Here is a 24079-nt window from a genome sequence, read left to right on the forward strand (position 1 = left end):
TGCTACATTCTCCTCATGCAGATAAGTGCATGTGTGTGGGTTTCATCAGCATGTGCTAGGTGAGGTATTTTAATATAATCAGCATTACTTAGACTCGAAGGCATGGTAATGACTTGTCACCATGAGTTTATTGCTGAAGAATGCTAGTGTTTCTTTTAAAAATGCATAATTCTACATGTATCAAATTAAATTAAGTTATATAAATTAATGGAATTCTCTCCAAAAGGCCAGAGACTTTTGCTTGGCCCAAATAGTTAGAATTTAGATGCTGAAAGATAAGATACACTCAACCTCTTTGGTCTTTGCATGCCCTAATAAAATGTTTCTTTGAACAGCTTTTAAACAAAAACCTCTTTAAACATGAGAATTTTTAATTATCAGAAATCTAATGTCTTTTACCCAAACCACTGATTTTGTATTGGCAGTGAATTTGACCTGGGAAAAAGTGGCCCAAATTCTGATTTCCTGTTTCCATCTTTGTTCAGCTTTAAGGGCTTCAGTGACTGAACAGTTTCATAGGTGGGACACATTTAGATGCAATCCTGTGTTTAAATATACATTATCCCACTGACTGCAACACTGTGTTGAGATGCTGTGCAAACCCTGCATGTAATTCATCTTCCTAATGCTATATCCCATTAAAAGTAGACAAGTAATAGCATATGAGATAAAACAAAAAAGCAAGCAAAAAATACTTTTTACTGCAGAAATCTCTTGCAGGTTAATAAGCAGTTTGTGGGAAGAATCTTCTGATTTTTAAAAAAACCTGGATTTAAAAGTTGTCAAATTTGTAACTGTCAGAAAAAACCCAACTGAAAGCAGAGAGCCATCAGTTCCTTCTCAAATCTCCATGTCTTTATCTAGAAAGAAACATGATGAATCATCACATTTGCAAAGTTCTTTTCTTTAAATATTTTCCATTTCTTCACAATTCAGATCACTCTATTGCAATAAGAATATATTGTCATTATGTGACTTAAAGTATTGCCTTGTAATATGACAGCATCTTTCATTTTGGAATCTAATTTCATTCTTTTGAATTTAAATTACTTTTCCTTACTCATTACATGTCTTTTCTGTAGCCGTCATTATAGGCATTTTTCTTTAGATAATTCACAAACATCCATAACTTCTGATAACTTTGTCTCCAAGGACAGAAAGATAAATAGGGTATCCTTGAATAGTTATAATCTTCTTGATCTTGAAAATGCTACTATATATTATGATGGGTAGTTAGAAGCATACAAACAGGAAAAAATTGATTAATTGCCCTTTAAACAGATTTAGCACTAGAAATGCAGATAATATTGAATAGTGAGCTAAAATTTTCAAGTGGCTGTCAAGCATGTTTTCACACAATATTTAGAACTTTAATCATGCTGTGTTGTAAGACCCCATAAACAAATGTCTTAAAAAATACTTTATGTTTTATCTGAAAAGGGGGAGAAGGGGTAAAAAACAACAACAACAACAACAACAACAACAACAGGTATTCAAGCTGTGAACTCCAAAGAGCAACAGGAATAAGATTGTGGGATCATCCTCCTAACTAACATGGCAGGAGATCCACTCTGCACCACAGCCTGACAATCCATGTGGCACATGGGAAACAAGTGGGAGATTATCACCACCACATGGATTTATGCAGTGTCCTACTGGTCCTTCTTCACCCTACAGTGTGATGGAGGAGGAAGGATGAGCACTCTCACCATTGGCTGAGTCATTTTTTTGCTCACAGGTGCACAAGTCATGAGTTGCAAGTTACAAATTATGAACTAGAGAACTTGCAAATTAGAAAGTACGTGAATGAATTAACAAGGAGATGAACTAGTTAATCCACATTAGACTAATCTTTACAGGTGGGATTCAGCCCTTGTTTGGTGTGTTTGCTTTCTTTCCTAATGAACTCACAAAATAAAGATTAATTTCACAGAATACAGTAGCCTGCAAAATCAAGAGATCCAACCAGATTTTAATGTCCTTTTCTAGACTCACTGATGAAGTACAGTCTACATACATGGTCAGTGAGGTGGGCTAAAAACCAGCTAAACTGTCAGGGTCACAGGATGGTGATAAGTGCCATGAAATCCAGGTGGATGTCAGTAACTAGTGGTGTACCCCAGGCAAGGGTCAGTACTATTTAACTATTTAAGGCCAGTAGCATTTGAAATCATCATAAATGCCTTGGGCAGAGCACACACTCAACAAATTTGCAGATGTTATAAAATCAGGAGGAATGGTCAATACACGAGATGGATTCACTGCTATGCAGAGAGATGTGGTCAGTCTGGAGAAATGGGCTGATCAGAACCTTCAGCAAAGGTTCAGAACTTCAACAGAGGAAAATAAAAAAATCCTTTTGCTGTGGATGAATTATCCCTGCACCTGGGCAGGCTGGTGACAGACTGGTTGAAGAGTAGCTTTGCAGAAAGTGACACAGGGGTCCTGGTGGACACCAGATTGCAGAGAAGTCAGAAATATGCCCTTGGGGTAAAGAAATACAACAGCCTACATTAGACAGAGCACTGCCAGCAGGTCAAAGTAGGTCATCTTTCCATTCTACTCAGTGTTAGAGCATAGTGCTATAGGTGGCCATGAGGAGATATTCTATATGATGTATGTCTATAGGAGTAGAGTTCCTGGCAAGCTTTGCCTCTTCTCTGAGCTGGACAAATGCTGGACAAATATGTGCCAGTAATGTTGGGTCTGTGCTGATAGTCCTGTCTGCAAGGCCAGGTGTGTAGTGACAGCCACAGCAACATGGTCATCAGCTTCTGTAGATGATGTCCATAGTTAGCAAATTCAAATAGAAAAGATTTTCTCCTCAAGGCACTATCCATTTTTAAAAATCAAAAAATTAAAACAATGACATAGCAGGGTTTTTTTTGTATTGGTTTGTTTGTTTGTTTGTTTTTGTCTTGTTTTCTTTTTTTCTGTTTTGTTTTTGTTTTTGTGGGGTTTTTTGGTGGGATTGTAGTGCAAGTTAGGTTTCTCACTAGGACTTATGATTTTCTCTTTATATTTTGCCTCTAATTTGCTATTTGCTGTCCTGCGAGAAAGTCCCTGCAGATTATAGAGCTTTCAGAGTGGGCCCACCTCCATAATGTTTAATAAGGAAAAAGGCATATTTAGAGATGCAAAATGGCAAGTAAATATGACTACTTCAAACAAAAACCCAACTCCATCAGTTTTTTTTTATGGACTGTTACATTTTTCTTTGAATTCAACATTTTTGTCACTACTAGAAAGATTTTGTGCTGAAAATGAAATATAGGGGTAATCCTAAAACACTGGGGCTTGGGAGAATGGCCACACTGATAATTTCCCATAAGCCTTCGCTACACAGCAAGAAATGTTTCTATGATTTATTTCCATTGCTTAGAAAAATCTAGAAAGCCTGTGGAGTACAACATGCCCTGATATTAGCTTTACCTCAGCAACCTTACTGAAGCTTAACTTAATGAAGTAATAAATTCAGAAATGTGTTTCTGCATGCATTTGTCTCATAGATTTATTATACATAAATCCACTTATAAAATGCATTGGGATACAAAGTCAACACTGCAGAAACTTCTTAAATACTGATGCATGTATTACAGTCTCCATTACCAATAATATATAGAAGGTAGAACATTTACTTTAATGATGATGAACAGAGGCTAGACACAGACTGACTGATGTTTGTGTAATTCTCAGTAGCTGCTGAAGGAAAAAAAAAGATATTTCCTCTATTGAAGAGGCAAATAGTTTTATATCAGTCCACTATATTTGCTCTTGTTCCTATTTATCCTATATGGACACTATAGACTTAAAACCATTTAGGCAAATCTACTTATGCCAGTAGAAATAGCTTCATTGCATTGAATCAACACTTCTGGGTGAAGAGTTTAGGGAAAATTGTGACTTGCTTAAAAAGAATAGAAAGTTTCCACTAACATTTCTGGAATGCTACACTGGCAGCCTGGGTACACTATATAACAAATTATGCTGTAGTTCATAAGGCATGGCTTTGCATGTAAAAATAAGACTCAAAGGTTTTAAACTTCATACTTGAAGTTAAGAACATCAGTAAAAGTGTAACAATGGTCTTGACAGTGAGAAATCCTATCAGTAAAACTACTACAATACCTAGCAAAATTTTACTCATCACCTTGAGGAGCTCACCACTGTAAGAGAACACAATGTCTGTCAAGATAATTTTACCTCCGTATCACCTGGACTTACATTAAGAGTTAAAGCTGATTCACAAACAACTGTTGCAATATTTGGGAACCTTCGCTTCCTATCACCTTGGTTTGTGTGGTTTTTTTTTTTTATTTTTGTTTGTTTGTTTGTTTGTTTGTTTGTGCTTTGTTTTGGTTTGGTTTTTCAATGAAGCTATTTCTGGCATGTTGGGATGCTCATAGTGCTTCACGGGTTGTCATTTGAAAGGCTTCAGTCATGGATGACAATGGGAAATAAAGTATTTAATATTGATTGAGGTAAACCATGATACTCAGACTTATGACCCGCTGAGATATCTCCTAAAACTTTATCCATAAAGTCCCTACAGTATTGCTACTTAAGCTAGCCTTCCAGAAAAACCTTGTCTGGGATGTGCTTTAGAACACTTGTGAAGGCTGGTTACTACTGCAGTGTGTGCCTCCCTTATGAAAAGAAAAACAGGAATAGGAATCCAAACTGTGAGAAGACTGCCTTCTCTTGAGACCTTAGGCTTGCACAGGTGCATGTTGGAATCCATGCTAACTGACTTGAGAAGTTTGATATCTCTGAGGAAAATATTATATATTTTCAACTCAATTAAAATTAAGTCTTGACAATTTCATTGGATTGCACCAAAAGCAATAAATTTATGCAAAATATAGATTAGTCTTCTTTTTAGAAGAAAAGTGTTTTATGAAGAAAATTTTCCACTTGTTCTCTCATTCATAAACATACTGCTTTAAGATTGCCCACTCTTTATAATGCTAAGCACATAAAGCAAGTATAGACATTTTCAACTGAACTTGTTCAACAGCCCAGTGGATCTCATTTCTGATTTTCTTTCTAAGTAGTACCAGAAATGAAGATGAGATATTAATCTGAGAATTAATTTGCATTCTTTTTGAAATCTTCTTTAACAGCAGGTATTGGTGTGCACACGTTCGAGCAGGTATATTCTTAGGACTTTGACATACCCATGGACCACTGAGGTACACATTCCATACATTACATGTGTGTGTATATAAATCTTAGAAGGAATAGCTGTACATGGATAATAATCTCCATCAAGGCCTGTTGTGAAGGTGCAAAACACACCTTGAAAACCTGCCTGCAAATCACGGCTTCTGCAAGGTTTGTCTGTATGAGCCCATTTCTTCTCTGTGTCTCCAAGGAGGGAAGAGGTTATGTATGGCCTTTAAAGTTGTAGATGTGGGATTATTTATACATTCAAATTGAAGAAGAACATTTGAGAACAGCTTCATTTCCAAGGGCTTTGCAGCTTTCAATGCATTACCTTTCGTTTAGTAAAGTACGCTACAAGAACATATCATTGTACAATCATATATACACAGGCTGTCAAAATTAAGAGGCAGGATTGCACATCTGGAATAATTTATGTGGTAACTACCATAAAGGTGTGGTTATATCCTGGAACTACTTAGTAAATAAGTAGTCTCAAAAAAAAAAAAAAAGACAAGGTATTTTCATAGGGTGACTTCTTCCTGCAGTTCACATGCAATATGCAACCTTCAGGGACACTAAGGAACACTTTATCCATCTGAAAAAAAATTGATGCTCAAATTCACTTGTGAAAATACTGACCTGTTTTTCTTTGCAAGTGCACAAGTGCATGTAAATGAGAGCAGAGTTTTTCCTGGAAGGGATAGACACAGTCCACATTGTTACCCAGCTTTTCTAAGAACATCTGCAGCGTATCCTGAGATTCTTTTCTGTGACTGAAAGTGAACTCAATGCTTTTGGCATCTGAATATAGCAATTCAAAGCCTCCTAAGTACAGGGAACCACTGTGTATTGTTTAGTCTCTGATACTTCATTTAGTGACCAAACTCAAAGTGCATTTCACTGATGAGGCAAATGGCTGCATTGCTTCATGTCCCAAGGAACCAGCTAGAGATCTATACAAGTGGTATATGGATGTTTATATAATTGTATCTGCCTGAAGTTGATATTTTTGAGCTATATTAAAAGGTTGTTGGATTAAGTTGCATTCCATGAATGTTCTTTATTTAGAATATGCAATGGTAGCAGTAACCTAAGACAAAGGAGGCAAACCTATCTTAATATATGCATACTACACAGGGATCATATTTTGTGTGCATCATACATATTCAATTCAACTGTGGAACACCTAAATACTCTCAGAACATGTCAATTAATTTTGTCCTCTTTGTAGTTTATGCTATTCAGAAAACTTAAATCCTAAGATATAAATAGATATGTTGTCTGGCACTGCTTAAACTCTCATATACCTAAGAGAAGCTTGTCATGGTTTAACCCAGGAAATGAGCCTGGACTATAGTGGGAGAACTGCTGGAATATTAACAAAATCAGTAATTACTAAAAATGAGAATTTAGTATTTTATCTATCTATCTATCTATCTATCTATCTATCTATATATATATCTCACATATATATAAAACACATATATATATATAAACATATAATACATAATATTATATAATATTATATATAATATATAATATTCATAGAGACTATACATATATATATAAAATATACAGAATAACTGGCTGTAGAATACCAGGAATGTAACTTAACTTTGATGTTTCTTGATATTCTGTTCTTAGTGGTGAAATATTATAAACATCTTTACTTCCTTTTCCTAAGGTAAATTGACAGACACCTCAGACACGCATTCAGCTTCAGTATTTTATTCTACTTTAACTCATGTACAGGAAAGAAGGGAACATGTCTATCTGTACACTTGCTTCCTCTGACATGGCTGCAGAAAGTGCCTGGGAATGCTTGCTATACCAATTACATCAACAAATTTCTCTTTATCACACTAAATCATCTCCAACCATTTGTGTTCCCTGTGTTCTAGAAATGCTGCCAAGGCTGAAGGAGCGTGAAATAAATCAGAGAAAGTGATTGATTGGCATTTGCAGGAGGAGCCACTCTTGTTCATCAACACACTAATGATGGTTGTGACACTGCCTTCCCCAGGCCATGAGAAACCAGCTACAGTATGTCAGTGACACATTGATTGGTGGTTTTGATGGAATGAAAAGGCATCTTGTAACTTCCATTTCTACCACTACATACGTTCTGATTCCAGTACTGACAGCTACCTCAGATGGACAAGAGGCTCTGCACTCTGCTGTGGCTAAAAAATCAAAATATCACCAGAACTTGAAGAGTTTTAAATGAGAAGACAAATGAGAGTGGCTGCCCTTCCAAAAACCAGCACTTACTGCCTATAATTGGGCAGTGAAATAGGAAAAAGTATAGCTTCTGTGTAGGGTGTAGCAGATGCTTTGAGAGCCTTCCAGTTAGGTTAAAAGGTGCCCTTTCAGGTATGTCCAGTTCCAGAACTGATTTCATATGTCTTACAATGGCCAGAAATACTTGTCAGTGTCATTTGTTTTCGACATGTGTGCAGGAAAAACACTGGTAAGACAGATACTTGAGTAAAACGGAACAAGCTCCATATCTGGGGAGGGCAGAGTGTGAAAATCTCTGATACTTGTATAAGGTGAAATCCAGGACAATCTCTGATGTCACAAGAGTCTCAGGAGTGACAGTTCTGTCTCCACAGCCTGCACATGACAGACCATCTGATGGAAAGGATGACTTGGAGCAAAGAAACAAGCCAGACAGTATGACACCTGGGAAATTTGGTACCTTGGCTATCTACATGGGCCAGAATAGTGGAGTGAGATGTGTTTAGTTCACTGAGAACCTGAAGGAATTTTAAGCTGTGGTAGTGGAGAGAGATACAAAATAGTCCATAGAGGCTTGCAGGAGTGTGTAGCTCCAATAACCTGTGATTTCTACTTTGAACAACACTGATGGAAAAATGCAAAGGGCAAGGAGAGGCAGGAAGAGACATAAGGCAGAAGAGATTTAAGTGAGGAGCAGGAAACAGGTTTGTGGCCATCATCCTGCTGGGCACTAAGAAGAAGCACAATTTTCAGGGGAGGGCTTGGCCAGCTGGGCTCTAAAAGAGGCTATGTTTTTCAAACCACCCTGTCTGTCCCTGATAAGCTTCAGTAAATTTTTAAAATGCACTCTGCTGTTGCTGTTAGCAATAAAATTGACAAACACTGCTTGTCATCAACTGAAAGAAAGGGTCATTTACTGGGGAACTTAGAAAAAAATTCCCGATGAACTGGAAATCCTGCTGTTTAACCAGCTCTAACAGTAAGCAGTGCTGTATCAATTACTTCCAAGGCAGCAACTGTCACTTGTTTTGGAAATTTGCATCTTTTAAGCACATATTTTTAATCAACACTTTAGACTCCAGAGCTGTCACTACCTTCGCATGTCACTGCTGTTACCGCAATCAGAAGTCATTGCTTATCAGACTGATTGCCAGCAGTGCACTTCTGCCAAAACTGTTGATGCAAGGGCTTATAAGCTTTAATAAAAGAATTTAAAGTGTGCATGTGTGAGTGGGTTAGACAGAGTGGGAGAGAGAGAAAGAGAGATCAAATTGCACTTTTCAATGCTCAGGTGGTAAAGCTGTTAGAGGATTACACAGACAAAACCAAATAAACTCATAATCTGTCCTAATTTAACAATACAAAACCAAAACCAACATAACAAAGCAAAAAACCCCAACTCTAAAGCTCTCAGGTAATAACTGAGTTTGGAGATGTACATCTCTAACACCCTTTTTGGCATAAAATAGGCAACAGCAGCCAGGAAACTCCCGGGTACGTACAACAACTCATATGTGTTGCAGCCTAAACCAGGAATTTGCATTACAGTGTGTTTTCTGAAGAGAATCCTGTTCATGCATATCTGAGAACCACGAGCAGATGAACTGCTTGGGTTAAGAACTGTCAAATGGTATTTAACAAAGGCTATACTAAATCATCTGAAGTCTCTAACAAACTGTCAACATTATTTTTTATGATAATTTCATACCCTGAAAAATGGAGAGAAATGTGTGACCTTCTGATTTAAAATAAACAGTGTGAAAAAGTTTTGAAGTTCCATTAGAGATGCCGTGCGTAGAAAACTGCCACAATCCTTGCATGTTTAATCAGCCTGTTACAAAGGTCCAGTTTATGGTTACTTAGCTAGGGTAGAGTATTGGAGCTGAGCAAGACTGACGGTGAAACCAGAGCTGGTAAAATCTAAGATTTGTTTGATTGCTGTTAAAACAGTAACGCATCTAACCAAGCATATTTTGCTGGAAGAAATACCAAACTTTTGTGACAAGTATTGTATCATTATTTTTAATCTCTTACAAAGCATTTTAAGTACTTCTAAGTATTGTATCATAAAACTTAAAAACGATTTCCAAGTCATGTTGCAATATTATTTGGTGAAATCCTTTCACCTTTTATATATAAGTTCCAGAATAATAAGTGGGTTTTCTTCCTAAAATTCATATCCATGCTGAGACTTTTGGTGAAAGTTCAATAAATTAATTTTCTCTCCCCATGTCTTGATTTATATTCATTTTATTTGTCTCTTCCCTGAAAAAAATGTGGGCATACAAGCTAAAAGCAAACATTATAACTGCATTCTGCCTGAAAAATACGTCATCAAGTTGATGGTACTTCATGCAATCTTGGAGAGCCAAAACACAAAATGTTTTGTATAACTAACACTAAAAATATTTCAGTTATCAGACTGACAACTCTTAGGCACTTGATAAGACTGAAATAAAGCAAGCTGAAAGCAATTATTTGCATTCACACTTGTTGTGCATATCTTGTATAAATATGTTAAAGGGAAGTCTGCTTTGAAATGAGTCTAATCTTTCCATATGGCAGTGCTCAGTGTCTGCACACTGATATGCTAATGTGCAGGAAAGGGGTTCAGAGCGATGACCCTGGCTCCTCACCTAGTGGTGCTTGAAACTTGTCTGTGGAAAGTAGACCTAAATAGGAAACACTTAGGCAAGTATTTTTCCACAAAAAAAGAGTGTACAGCTTGAACAAGCCTCCGTTCAATATTGCACAATCCAGCACAGCCTGATCTCAAAGCAGGTGTGTTACTTTGCTGCAAGCATGGCAAAATACCTCTGCTGGTGTTACAGAGGAATAGATGAATGAAACCAGTATTTAATATGAGGGAATAAATCTAGGGTAGCTACAGTCTCTTTTTTTAATGCCTACTCTGGATGACATTACTCTGTGGAAGTTATCAATTGGTTCTAGAGATGTACAAGTAGCCATTTTGCTTTGGTAGTAACTGATGTTGAAAGTACATTAATTTTACTTTCCTATGTGATTCAGACCCTTTGATGTTTCTCATGTGTTTACCCCAAATTTAAAAACATCTGCAAAAATCACATTCCAGTGGGGAATTGTCATGGCACACTAATTTCTTTCTAAATGTGAAGCAATGGGTACATCAACAACAGTTCCTTTCAATTGTGTGCTTTAGGTGGTTTAAATTTCCCAGGTAAGATAATGGCATGATTTTCAAGGTCATTGTTACTGCAAACCTGTGTGAGAATGCATGTAAGTCTAGAAGCTTCTGGAATGAAGCTTGGGAAGGCTACATGGGTGCATGAAATTTTGAGGTTCAGCTGTTTTGGCTTTTATCTGTCTCCTTGTCTTTTTATAAAACTCTTTAGCATCAGCTGTCATTGCAATCCATGCAGGTTTAAAAGATTTCAGTCAGAGCTGAATGAAAAACAAATGGGTAGAGAGATCAATGAAGTGATCATGCAGATCTTTGCAGATATGAATAGGTCATATTACAGTAGCCTAAATGAAATAATGGATTTAATGCCAATCTAGGTGTTAATGAGAATTCTGCTAATAAAGCCCCACTAGTGACAGGGGTGATGGCTTTTGCAAAACAAGGAAAAGTCCTGTGATGCACTAGTCTAACTCACTACTCTGATTCCAGCCTTCCCACCCAGGACATCTTTTTAACTCTCGTATTTGGGATAGCAAAATATGGTCCTGCTTATTTTGTTCAGCTACCCTGATGTGTAAGTTTTAAACGTACCAACCTAGGATGTCTCAATAAAACTACATGGCTGCTTTCTACAGTTCCAAGTAGTATCATCCTGAAACAAATCTTTGTTTCACACCATTGATTTGACTGCAATATGCAGCCACAATATTCATGACAGCAATATATGACATTCAGCAGAAAATCCTTTGCAGCCATATGTAATCCCTTTTAATTCTTATTTCACAAAGAGAAAGTTGCTAGATGAGCATCTTAGCTGCAATAGAAATACATTTTTAAAGGACAATAGTTTTTATACACATGTAGTGTAAAATGAAATAGATAGGTTATATCCTAAAATCTCATTGAGAAGTCTGTAATTTCCATCAGGTGTTTTGTGTGGTTAATGTTTTCCTACATTGAGTTTACATTTAACTTGAGAGCCCAGAAAATATGAAGGATCATCCTGATATCTGTTCAGTAGCTGATGAAATGATATTCTGCTGTCCTTCTGTTATTGCTTGGAAGTGTGGTAGATTCCAGCAGGGAAGTTCTGTGGCTGATGGAAGAGACCTGAGGAAATCTGGTTGCTGGCAAGGCCTCCAAGCCTCTGACAAAAGCAGGATGCTTCAGGGGATTTTGACTAGTGCTCTGGAACCCACCAGGTCTTCAAATTTCTTTGTGCTCAGAAGGGAAAGTACCTGCATCAACTGCCTAAAGCTCTATCAGCAGAAAATTTGCATTCTGGGGACACAGAGAAGACCTCTGAATTCCTGTGTAACCAGCAGAGGTCTTTCAACATGAGTTTTCGCTTGTTAGGACTGAGTTAACTCCATCTTCTGCAGTGTTGCATCAAATATTTTTTTGAGAGGATACCAGGGATGTGAAACATTGCAGTGGTTAAACTGACTCAGATTAGAAGGTCTGAGACCAAGGAAAAGGAGTCAGATGTCAGCAGAAACAGCCACATGATGGACACTAAAAAGCTGTATGATTTCTTTGCCTTATAAGAATTTAATTTGAATTTGAATTGACTTTGGCCTGTGTAACCTGCCTCAGTGTATTTTGGATTATTCACAAAACCTCTATGTGATGTTTCTCTTGCTTATGGCACCTACTACCTTGCATTTAAAGGCCATTGCTTTAAGCCACTAAAAAAAACAGCTAAAAAGAAAATAGAGAGAAAAATCCCTCTATGTTACACTCCTTGGACAAATTTTGCATTCTTTCCAGCAAAGCCATAAAGCACAAAACTTTCTGCTTTATAAATGCTATATTTTCTTATAATGGCTTCAGCAGTTGGAGCATTAAGAAAATCTGCAATTGCAGAGATGAATAATAAAATTATGAAAACTGCACACTTTTTTGAACGGGTGAGAATAGGAACAGAGGAACTCTTCCATCTTCAAAATAGATTCACTGAATTTGCCTAAAAAGTGCCCAGAATTATGAAAAGTTATTACTTTTACTAATTCAGTGCCTTAAAATCCACCCTCCCTTCCCCTGAAATCATTACAACTTTTTTTCTCCTTTATGTAATTTTAATCTTTAAAGTGACTTATATGTGGTCTTAATTTTGAGAAGAAATGTGTGCTTAAGTAGTATAACTATGCAAAAGCTCTCTACTACTACATTCTTCTAGTTTCAGAAGGGCATATTTTCATATTACATGCATGTGTGTGTGATAGAGAGAATATATGGACCATAGGTTAAGTAACAGCTGCCACAGATTATTTATTTTTTTAAATCTTGACCAGGGTATCCTGTCCTGCAGTTTGGATATTCCTGAATACCTTGTTGGGTTAAATTCACTAAATTCAATATTTAGGTGCTTCTCTGGGTCTTCAGAATGTCATGAACTTGAAGACAGATAAAGTTCACTGGTGGGGAATGCAGCTTCCTTTCTCACCTTGCTTCATGACTGATAACCTAAATACCTGGGTTTTCTACATCCTAAAAGAATGCCAAAGAACTACCCAACTGCAATAGCTACTGAAAGATAATTACTATTCTGGGGTTCATCCCTCTGTTACTTTTGTTCAAGCTGTTCAAATATTTAGAGAGTCAGGCAGAAATGAGAACTATTCTCTAGTCTGAGCATCCACCAGGGATGCTCAGGTCTCTCCTCGGCTCTCATGCAAAACAGAACAGCTTCATCTCATTAAGATGTATTCCAAAATAAAAATCAGAAAAAATGTGGATTAAATTTTAGGAGTTCCACATCATTAATAGCAAAGAATGGGTGTTTTGCATGTGTCTTCCTGGGATTCTTTGAAAGGCCAACTTCATATTTTTCACCTTCAGATATTTTTATTATTATTTTCTTTCTTTTTACTACAGTGTTTAACATAAACAAAACTCTTTTTAAAACATTATTTTCATTTCATAATGTTATATGAAAATGCTTAATTAACAGATTTTCATATTGCCTTGTTGGAATTAAGGAATATTGTCTATTCCTTAATTTTAGCCACATTGGCTGTACAAGTCAATACCATTATATTCTTTTGACTTTTGACGGTCTAGCAATTGCTGTAAGTTCCTTCTCTCTCTCTAGAATAATATGGGGTTTTTTCCCAATAAAATTTCATTTCATAGGAAAAAATCGAAGTATTTTAAGAAAAGGGTACATTTTGAAGAAGCTTTTAGTGTCAAAATCAGAACAAAATCAAAACATATAATTATGTAACATAACATTCAAAATTAAATTGGTTTTTTTTAAATAAAGTTTTCCTTTATTAAATTACATTTGTTATTTTGTCAACAGTTCTACTACTGTGTTAAAGAATAATGCTTTCCTCTGCTCTTTCCGATGAGGTTGAAATTGTACATGTGTTAAAAGAGATTTTTGTTGGATTTGTTGGGGTGTCTTCCAAACATTTGACAAGCTTGAAAGAATTCAAGTATTTGCTCATTTTTCTCCTGCCCATGACTCCACAATCTCCATGAGAGTGAATGTTTGGTGTCAATAATCTGTCCACAGTTTCTGTTGAATACAGAAACATGTGACCTGCTGAGCTCTGCAGTCTTTTTACTCATCCATGTAACATTTTTGTTATCTGGCTTTAGCTTTTGGAGTCTGTACTGCATAACCTCCTTTATTAACCAAGTGAATGGGTGTTACCCCACAACATTCACTTCCATGTGAAGGGAGGGGAGGACATAAGGAGATATTTTCCTTGGTGCAGAGAGCTCAGCACGATCCCAGTGCAGCAGAGAGATGCCTACTAAGAGAAACACCTGTCACCACTGAAATCAATGGCAATTTTGGCTTTTATTTTAGTGGATGTGGTGTTTATTTCACTGGTGTTTGATCCAAAAGTTAATTGGCATCCCTAGCCATTAAGCTGATTAATTTGTGTGGCTCACATGAAAGCCAGTGCCAGTAAGCGACAATCCCGTTTGTAATCGATCCAATGAACAAACTCTAAATGTTACTCATAAATACATTTATTGGTCCTCACAGAGACACCATCCTTGTACTGGAGGGGACGCCAGCATCCATTTACCAAGTGGAACTGGAGACAAGGCCCAAGTTTATCACTGAGGTGCCTTTTCTGGCCTTATTGATCTCCCCCTTATGCCAGTTCCTAATCTCTGTGCAGTCTTTCAGACATTCGGTACTCACTGATACACAAACTGCTTAATCTCCCTGCAATTTATCTGTTTGTATCATCAGCCTCTCACCTATGTGCAGATGACTTGTTTCAATTTCCCAGTGTGCTTTTAGCAATCAGGTATATATTAGTTTCACCTGCTTCTTACCAAAACATTAATTCATCTGTCTCAATTTCTACAAGACCTCTTGGGGATTTCAATTTATTTATTTATTTGGTGAGTATACGTTATTTTTAAAGGCACTGAAAATGGAAGAACCAGGAACACAAGTCTTCCAGCATTACACCTGGCAAGTGACAGACATGACCCAGTCTGTAATGAAAATATATTTTTGTTTTAAACTTAGCATATTAGAGCTGTCTGAGATGCTACACATAGTCTTCTGCTAAGAAACTTCTGGAAAGAGTCTTCAGATTCCTTCTGTCTCTGAGTATTCATTGTGATTCACTGCAAGGCCATTGACTGCCTGTACTAGCATGAAATTTATATTGTCTGTTACCCACGTGAGAACCATGGCAGGCACAATCGTAATCTGCCAAAAGAAGCATTTTATTTGCTTCTCTTTCAAAGGTCTTCCATTGAGTTTCCATATGGGAGCAAAGGGGAATTCCTTGTGAGGAGAAGTGTGAGAAGGTTGGTGCTAACCAGTAAGACAGATTATACTTCTACGGCACCTCCTTATGACTGAAGTGTAGCTGAGCTTGTGTTGGCTTAACTGACCCCTGTGAACTGGCACAGAAGCTGCAGATAACACAGAATTTGTTAACATTTATATGAGAAATAAGACAATAAAGAACAGTTTTCAGCATATGCAGTCCAGAGAGGGAAATGGGTAATCTATATATGGGACATAAATTACTATTTAACAAGAAATATTAAAAAACAGCAACAAAAACCCAGCTTGTAAATGGAAGCTATTTGAGACATGGCTTTGGTGTTAATTTTGCTGGTTTTATCATCATTTCCCTAATATACACTTCTGCCCAACTAAAAATTAACCAATTTCTCCTTCATCTACATTTATGAGTTCTGTTACTTCTCATGCGTGCTTTTCATTCTTTATCTGTGCTAATGATGTTTGTGCACCCTACTGATCCTTGCAATGTAACATTGCCCTCTAAATATATTTTTTTTATAAATGCCTGAAAATCCCTTGGTGAGTATTTGCTGCAAGGTCTCAGCAGATGGGGATTTTGGGAGACTTTGATATTCATGCATTTTTGTAGAACAGCCATGAATCTAAATAATTACTGTCTTTCCACACACAGGTTCAGGTGTATGGGCATGGCTAGAAATGGAAGTAAAACTTGCGTGCTTTCCTATTTGCAAATAACATCTGTGCAAACTCTATTAATATAGAATGGAAGGGGCTAAATACAGAGGTGAACTGTTGCTATTGCAAGAGTGTCCATATATATCAGACAATAACGAAAGTATGATTCTGCAAACATTGGTTTTCTTACCACTTCCTTTATTACAGCTATTACTTTTCTCAGAAGATAAACTGAGGCAATTTGTAAAGAAGGGAGTTTTTAATGATGTCCTGAGAGTAGCACTCCACACACTCTTCAATATGAGCTTGACTCTTGTTTGGGTACTGCATGACTGTATTTATCTTTTGAGTTACAAGCAGCAGAAGCAAAAAGAAACAATCAAAGTTTAAATTGGACTGGGTACTTGAAAGACACTATTTATGAAGAAAGAACATATTTACACTGTGCTAATCTTCCTGAATGAAACAAACACATCTAAGAAAAGTGTAAACTTGATTGTTTTATATAGTTTTTTAGGCTGTAATGGACTTTTCCCTCTTTGTCATGGAAGAGGACAGGCAGGCATCCTTGTCAACAGGCCTGATGAGACAGAAGGCAAAATCCTACTTCCCCTTAGGAATAACTTTTTTGTTCTCTGATACATCTTTAAATAATAAACTTGCTTATAAAAAGTAAGATGCCAGCAGTAACTCCTTGGCAGCACCAGTGCCACGTGGCAGCTGCCTGTTAGCAATGTAGATAAACCTTTCTCTTCTCCTGATAAGCACACTGACATCTGTCAGAATATATTCTGTCATCTCCTTTTAATAAAAGTTCTAGCACTTTATGTTGCTGAAACTGAGCCTGATTACCTCATGTGAGAAACTGAGCCACACTGAGGACTAGAAAGTGTTTATCAAAGCGAGCAGAACTGAAATTCCAACAACATTTCTAGGCATTGTTTGAACAACAGCTCCTTTTCCTTCAAATCTCTGGACAAAGTAGATTGCTGACAAACATTTTTCCCTACCAATTTTATTCATGCCTTAAAGTTTTTTCTTAGCTTGTTTTTTGCTGAATGCCTTAAACTGCAAAAATTCCAGGGTAAATAGATTCCCACAACAATAACCCTTCATGGATCACCATGGGCTTTTATACTCGTGTTTGAAAATCTAATAATGAGAAAATTACTCTCTGTGTGCTCTTTCCCTTCTCCCTTCACAGCCCTTTAAACTGTCGTTCAAAAACCAAAGCATGATCCATAAAATCCAGACAAAACTCATTCAACATCAAAGCACTGTCTTCTCATTTGGCATACAGTCTCATCATAGAACAAGCTAGCAAAATGTGCTTTCTTCATTCTTATTTATCTATCCATTAAATGTTAGAGGCATGTAGAAGAAACCCACAGATAGATGCTTTATTTAGCCTTATTAATTCTCACTTGAAAGAAGAATATTCCATATTATTTCAAAAGGCAAAATTCAAAACAAAAGCAAAAGATGACTTGTACACTGCAAGCAAATATTTTGCAAAGTTCAGTTGCCAAGTTTGTTCGCTAAGTTCCATCTCCAGTTCCTGCAAATATGTGTGAAGTAAGGCCTTCTCTATCCATAGTCTGAAATCTAGCACAGTTTTAGTGCATGTTGATATTTTAAAATATCCCTGCAATTTCGTAGACAATAATATTTTTCTTTTGAAAATGTTTTATGTTCACAAGAGGAAACAATTTCAATGGATTCACGGTCAGTCAGAATCCAGGGAGTTTCTGCAGAGAAGGGCCTCAGTTTGGAAAGTTGTGGCCAATTATATAAAATAACAATAACTAAAAAAGGTTCAAGACTGACAGCTGGGTTTCTTAACTTGAATTCAGTTATGCAAATATGACTAAGCCACAGATTTAAACAAAATTTTAACGTTATTAAGTTTTCCAAACCCAGAAATTTGCTTTGAGACTTTCTTTTAACATCTGGAATCCAAGGAATAATAATCTTAATTAAGGTGTATGAAGAGAAATTATCTATTTGGTATATGTGTATTTAGCAATTAAAGAAGTGACCACTTCATTAGAAGGTGCATACCTCAGTTACCTTTATTTTTAGCTTTTCTCATTGTGACACAGAACACTTTCTTTTTCTGAGCATCTTTTAAAATGCAGAAAAAATGGTCTAAGACTAAATTAGGATGAAAGACATACCTTGTCAAATTCTATGGTGAAAAACAGGGACAAAAAGAAGGCTTAAGGAGAAGAAAAGAAAATAAAAGGCACCTTGGTGAAAAATCTTCTTGATGACTGCTGTCAGCTGCAGGATAGAGTCATGACTTTTCCTTCAGGAGAGCAGGGCTTCATCTCCTATGGGTCATGCTAGAAGGCTCAATTAAAGATTGTTTTCTGTTTCTCATGGACAGGAACGAACAATTGGATATTGTGCAGGGTTTCCTGTTAAATCAGCTTTCACCTCTGTGTCTGGCACATTTGCCACCATTGCCAGCAGTGTGAGAGGGAAAATGCTGAAACCCTTCCCAGCTACTGCAAAAAATTTACCGTGGCCTGACCAAAATGAGGACAAGGCGGTAGACTCTGGTTGCAAGGAATTAATTTTTGTCTAGTATGATTTGACTATGCAGAAAACCAATGATGTCCTAATCTCTTGTATTGTTTTTCTTTTTCTAGAGACAGTGATGTTAGAATAAATCTTTCAAAAATCAATAAAGAAAGAAGATTTTCTTTTGCTTCATTTAGACTAATCAAATGCACTTCATCAGGAGTTTTAAGGGGCAAATCAAGGCACATTTTAAAGCCTTCTATAACATAGTCCCAATGGATTCATCATCTGTCAGAATTCAGGGAATTTCTGCAGAAAAGGGCCTCAGTTTGGAAAGCTGTGACCTACTATAATATAAATTTCAATATAAAAATATAAGTAACTTTAAAAAACCAAACTGGCTCCACAACATCTTATTCTTATAAGTAAAATTTTTATCAGGTTGTATTTTATACTAGTGCTACACAAAGCTCTGGTAAGATATGTGGCATTGACCAGGGAAGACAGCATGCGTACTTTCCTTAATCTTTCTTTAAATAAACAATGGTGTTTGGCCATGAGGTCTTTATTTTCAAGCAATCTGTTAAACAAAACATCTGTTTACTTTCACTCATAATTGCTTATTACGTTTATTACTAATAAACCTTTCCTTTACAGATGGCTTGTTAGGAAGAACTTCAGGTGCAAACATATTTCCAAGTCTTATTTTTCACTGACCTGTACTTAACTAACTCCTTCTCCCATGTGCAATCCAAATAAGCATGTTTGGCTTGCCATTTGCTTAGGAATATTCACTCTTAAGCTCAATTATATCTCAATGTAATGTGTATCACCATGCACTAAGCAAGTCATGATCTCTAATGTAACTTTCAGTCAAGTAGGAACAGTAAAGGATGTTTCTACTTTATTATCTGGAGCTGACATGCAAAGAGGCTCAGGATTTACTTTAAAAAAAGATTTGAGGAGTCCTTTACTGCTGCAGAAAAACTAAGCCCCAAAACCAGCAGTTTTCCAGGCTTCATATATCAAGCATAAGGGCTTCTGTAGGTTTTAGGTACTTCTAAAACTGTAAACAGGAAAAAAAAGAAAAAAAGGTACAGGCAGGCAATTCATCTTGGGACTCACAAAACCAAAACCATCTAAATTCTGACTCAGCAGCTAAATCCTTTATAACATCTAGTTTTAAGCTAATATTTTGTCTACTTTCTGTGTGTGACTAGAGATTGAGTAACAGTCCACATCATCATGCTGACCATTAGCTGTCAAATACTGTGTGAGTGGGCCCTTGCAAAGCTATTAACCGCAGCTCAAGCTATAACCCATATAAGCTTATACACAGGTGTAATTTTGATATGGTGGCTGTCATGCAGTGGATAGCACAACACTGTATTTTACAAAATATCTTTCTGAAAATTCATGTAAACCTTAATTTAGTGTCTGGGGGAATACATGTAAAAAAATAAAGCAAAATAAATTGAGGCACCACACTTTGAAATAAGTGGAATCCTACAATAAAAAACAGTCCTGTTCTCTTGAATAACTGAATTTTTGTGCACTGATAAACTACATGACTGATTTTTTAAAAAAAATATTTCAAAGTAAAAATCATTCTGGATTTCTATCTTTCTGTTATCCTTGAAAATATACATTTTAGTTCCTGATGTCAATGCAAGGCAATCCAATTATCAGAAGACTTCAGCCAAGACAAGATGGTTAAAAAGGCTTTCCAGATATGGTAAAAATCTTCCCTGGAGTGAGAACAGTTCCCTGTGGTCTTCCATCAGTCAAGTTGCATACGGAATGCCCCTCCACATACCTCCTTGGGAATTGCACAGAGGGACCTCCAGTGGTCCTGTGGGAATTGGATTTTTGGAGGCAGCTCTTAGACTGTTGTAAAGAAAGGGTTCCTCATCCTTGAGAAATATTTCCCTGGGGCTTAAGATTATATAAGTGAAATAAACCAAATCAGAAATAGTCAGACTAGGGTGGTATTTCACTCTTTTCCTGTGCAGTTGATGGCAACACCATCTGCTTGAGGATTTTCTGCAAGCAGGCTGAATTCATTGAATAAACTGCTCACTCCAGATTGTTTGCTTTGCTCTATATAGCAATCTACAATTGTTGATTAATTAAAGTGCATAGTTCCCTGGTGGGAGAGGTATGCACTGCTATTCCAGATGGGGAAGCCAAGGAACAGAACGTTTATCTGATCTATGAAAATTAGCTGGAGAATTCAGTTCTAAACAGTAAATCACTGAAGAAAGCTTTCCCTGTCATTACCTAGCAGCTTGAAATATTCTGTCATATGGTTTCTATTTGCTTTTATTTTAAGCAGCAAGAGTTTGGGGAAGGGACTGTCCTAAAAGGCTGTTTCATGTCCCTTCACAGAATCACAGGATATGCTGAGTTGGAAAGGACCCATTTGGATCATTGAGTCCAGCTCCTGGCCCTGTACAGTACACACCAGGAGTCACTCCATGTGCCTGAGAGCATTGACCAAAAGCTTCTAGAACTCTGTCAGGCTGGGTGCTGTGACCACTGGTCTGGAGAAGCACCTGCAACTGCAACTCTTAATTAATGAAAAATATACATTGCCATCTGATGTCACACTGCCTTGCCTGGTTTATACCCTAAATTTTCCTAAGTCAGGGGGTTCTCCGACTGCGTGAATTTGAAGACAATACAGAAGTTTCTTAAAATGAAGACAGTTACACCTTCTTGCCACAGAAGAACTAGAAAATAACTGCAGAGTTCTTATTTACAGATTATTTGCATAGAAATATTTGTTTCATGCTTGGTGTGCAGTTTGGGTATGTACAGCTCTGTAAACTGCATTTGGATTAACATGGATAAATTAGCACATATAGGATTAAAAAACCCTAGAGGTTATAATCATTGCAAGCCTAAGCTTACACTGTAGTTTGAACAAGGATGTTTTATTTCAGTGTTTCAGGAAGGAAAAAGTATTATTTTTATGAGATGCTTTGGGCATTGAGAGTTAGGGAAAAGAGTGCAGGTTCTTGGCAGTGAAAAGGCAAGTCTGAGTTTTGCAGAGTGCCTGCAATTAGCAGAAGATGCAGATAGAGTAAAGCATAGGCTGACTTCGTTGTGTTTGCCAGGGATCTTGCTGTCACTCTGGACCGTGGGTTGCCATTAATTTGAAAGCACTCAGCAGAACCAGAAATACCAGTGTAGGAAATAGAAACTGAAATGATCTCTCTCATGCAATAGAAACAAAATTAAATTAAAAGGACGTAATATGTACGGTTAGAGATGAATGATTTAAAGGGAGAAATTAAATACATGCAAAGTAGAGCCGTGGTGTCAGGGCAAGACGAGTCTTGGGTGATATGGGAGCAAAGCAACATGCAGAAACTATCATTTGGTCATCATTACTTCAGCTTTATACAGACAAACTCAGAGATAAACCAACATACTATCAGGCAATAGGTGTGTTTGAATTGTGACTCAAAATTTAGGACAAGCACTGTCATATTAAGAAGAAAACTGCAAAACATACCTGGGCAAAGACATCAGAAAAGGAAGAGGATTATTTTGTAAGCTTGCCACAGGCCTTTGGAAAAATGTTATTTTTCGGTAGCTTCATCTACTCATGACATATGATATTAATTGATATGAATTGATCATATTCCATTTTCATGATTCATAGGCAGTTACAGCCCTGACAAGTTAATTCTTCATTAACTGGGTTTTTTTCACTTTATTTTAACATTTTCTTCCATAACAGATACTAAATCATTCTCTACTTTAGTGCTAAATTTAACATGTCCTATTCATCCCACATCAAGAAAATTATCACTTCTTGCATCAGATTTTTCAACTGACCATTGCTGCATAAAAATCGATGCTAACTGGGGAATAGCCAAGTAAACCAAATGGTATAGGCTGTGTTATGTTTGCACTGTAATAATAGCATGTTCCCAAATGTACAATACCCTTGACAAATAAGTATATCAGGCTAAATTCTGATCATACTAATTCTGGTGCAGATCCAAACTAAATTACTTTAATGAGCTGAAGAGCAAATTTTCCTTTTACCAAATGTGTAGGTTCTGGCTTTATTCCATGTAAGATGCTAATTCTGGTTGCTGAGGTTATCAGTTGTGGGGAAAAATGTGAGAAGAGCTAAGTTAAAATAATTCATGGTTGTTCTGAGATGCTGGAAAGAAAATAAACCTTATAAGAATATATTTTCTATTAAAGTCAAGGGGGCATGAGTTACCTAAAATGTAGGAAAACCTTAATGATACCAGTATGTTTCGTCCAGTGTAACATTTTCAGAGCTGGAGTCTTGCTGGTTTTGGCAGCAGTCTAACAAGAAACTCAGGTGTGGTGGTGCAAAAGGTTTATAGATTTAATGTATTACAGTGGTTTAATGTACTTTGGTTTTATGTACTTTGGTTCACTGTACCCCAGTTCTGTACTATTCTATTCTTAGACTCCCTCACGTTGCACCCTCCCCCTCTGCCTCTCCCTGTCTCCCCAGTTACAGTCCCTGATTGGCTACTCTTTCCCGCCTTAGTTGTCTGTCTGTCATTCCTCAGGGGGATTCCTCCTTCCTGCCAGTCACTCAGGGCCTGCCCCCCAGGTCTGGAAGCTTCGACGGGAACTTCCTAGTGACTGGCTGGTTGGAGGGTTCTCCCCTTCCTCTCTTTGGTTACTGGTCATTGTCGTTGTCTGTTATGTTAATGAGTCCCCTCCTCTCCTATCTTATTGGATGTATGTGTACCCAGCCCAAGTCTCCACCTCCGGTATAAAACCCTCGGCCTCCTAAGGCTCAGGGTCCCTCCGAGGCTCTGGCTTTAGAGTGGGGGTGCCCTGCTTTCAATAAAGCCTAAGTTCCAGTTTGCCTCCGAGAGTCCCGCCTTTCATTTCTCCACCATCGCAAAGCGGCAGGGCTAGTCGGCAGCAGAGATCCCACCAAGATCCTGTGGGGGCGTGTCGGGGCTAGCCAGACGTGAGAAGACAAGCATCGCCGCGCTCAGGTTTCTGTCCCAAAGAACTTGCAGTCCAAGTAGCTGTGGAAGAGATGAATACATTGATGAAAGAGATGAAGGAAAATAACAATGAATGTTTCATCTCTAAGTAATAATATGAACAATATTGTTCATATTATACCTAATAAATAGGTATTGCTTAAGAATGGCTTCATGTAGGATTTCTATTTATCATGCAGGAAGAGATACATATATTTTGGGTTTTTGTGGGGTTTTTTTTGGTAAGAAAATGGACACCCTTTCATAGATTTTTGTCTCCTGTGCCAAGACCATTATGCCCAGAAATCCAGAATAAAGTGATATATTTAGCTTAGTTTGCAAGACAGTGATGGACATTTGAAAAGTCTATCACTCAGAAACTGATGTGCCCCCCCCCCCCCCCCCCCCCCCGGACTTGTTCTTTAGAGAACCCAGCTTCATTTTCCACACTATCTGCTACTTCAATGGCATTTCATTTTTTTTCGTTTTGTGCTGTCCTGTCAATCCAGGATCTGAGTATTTTTCTTGTAAATAGTCCTATTATTTTTTGCTTATGAA

The sequence above is a fragment of the Chamaea fasciata genome, unplaced genomic scaffold (genome assembly GCF_029207755.1).
Source record: "Chamaea fasciata isolate MVZ Bird 193981 ecotype frontalis unplaced genomic scaffold, bChaFas1.0.hap1 SCAF_3, whole genome shotgun sequence".
NCBI classification, from domain to species: domain Eukaryota; kingdom Metazoa; phylum Chordata; class Aves; order Passeriformes; family Sylviidae; genus Chamaea; species Chamaea fasciata.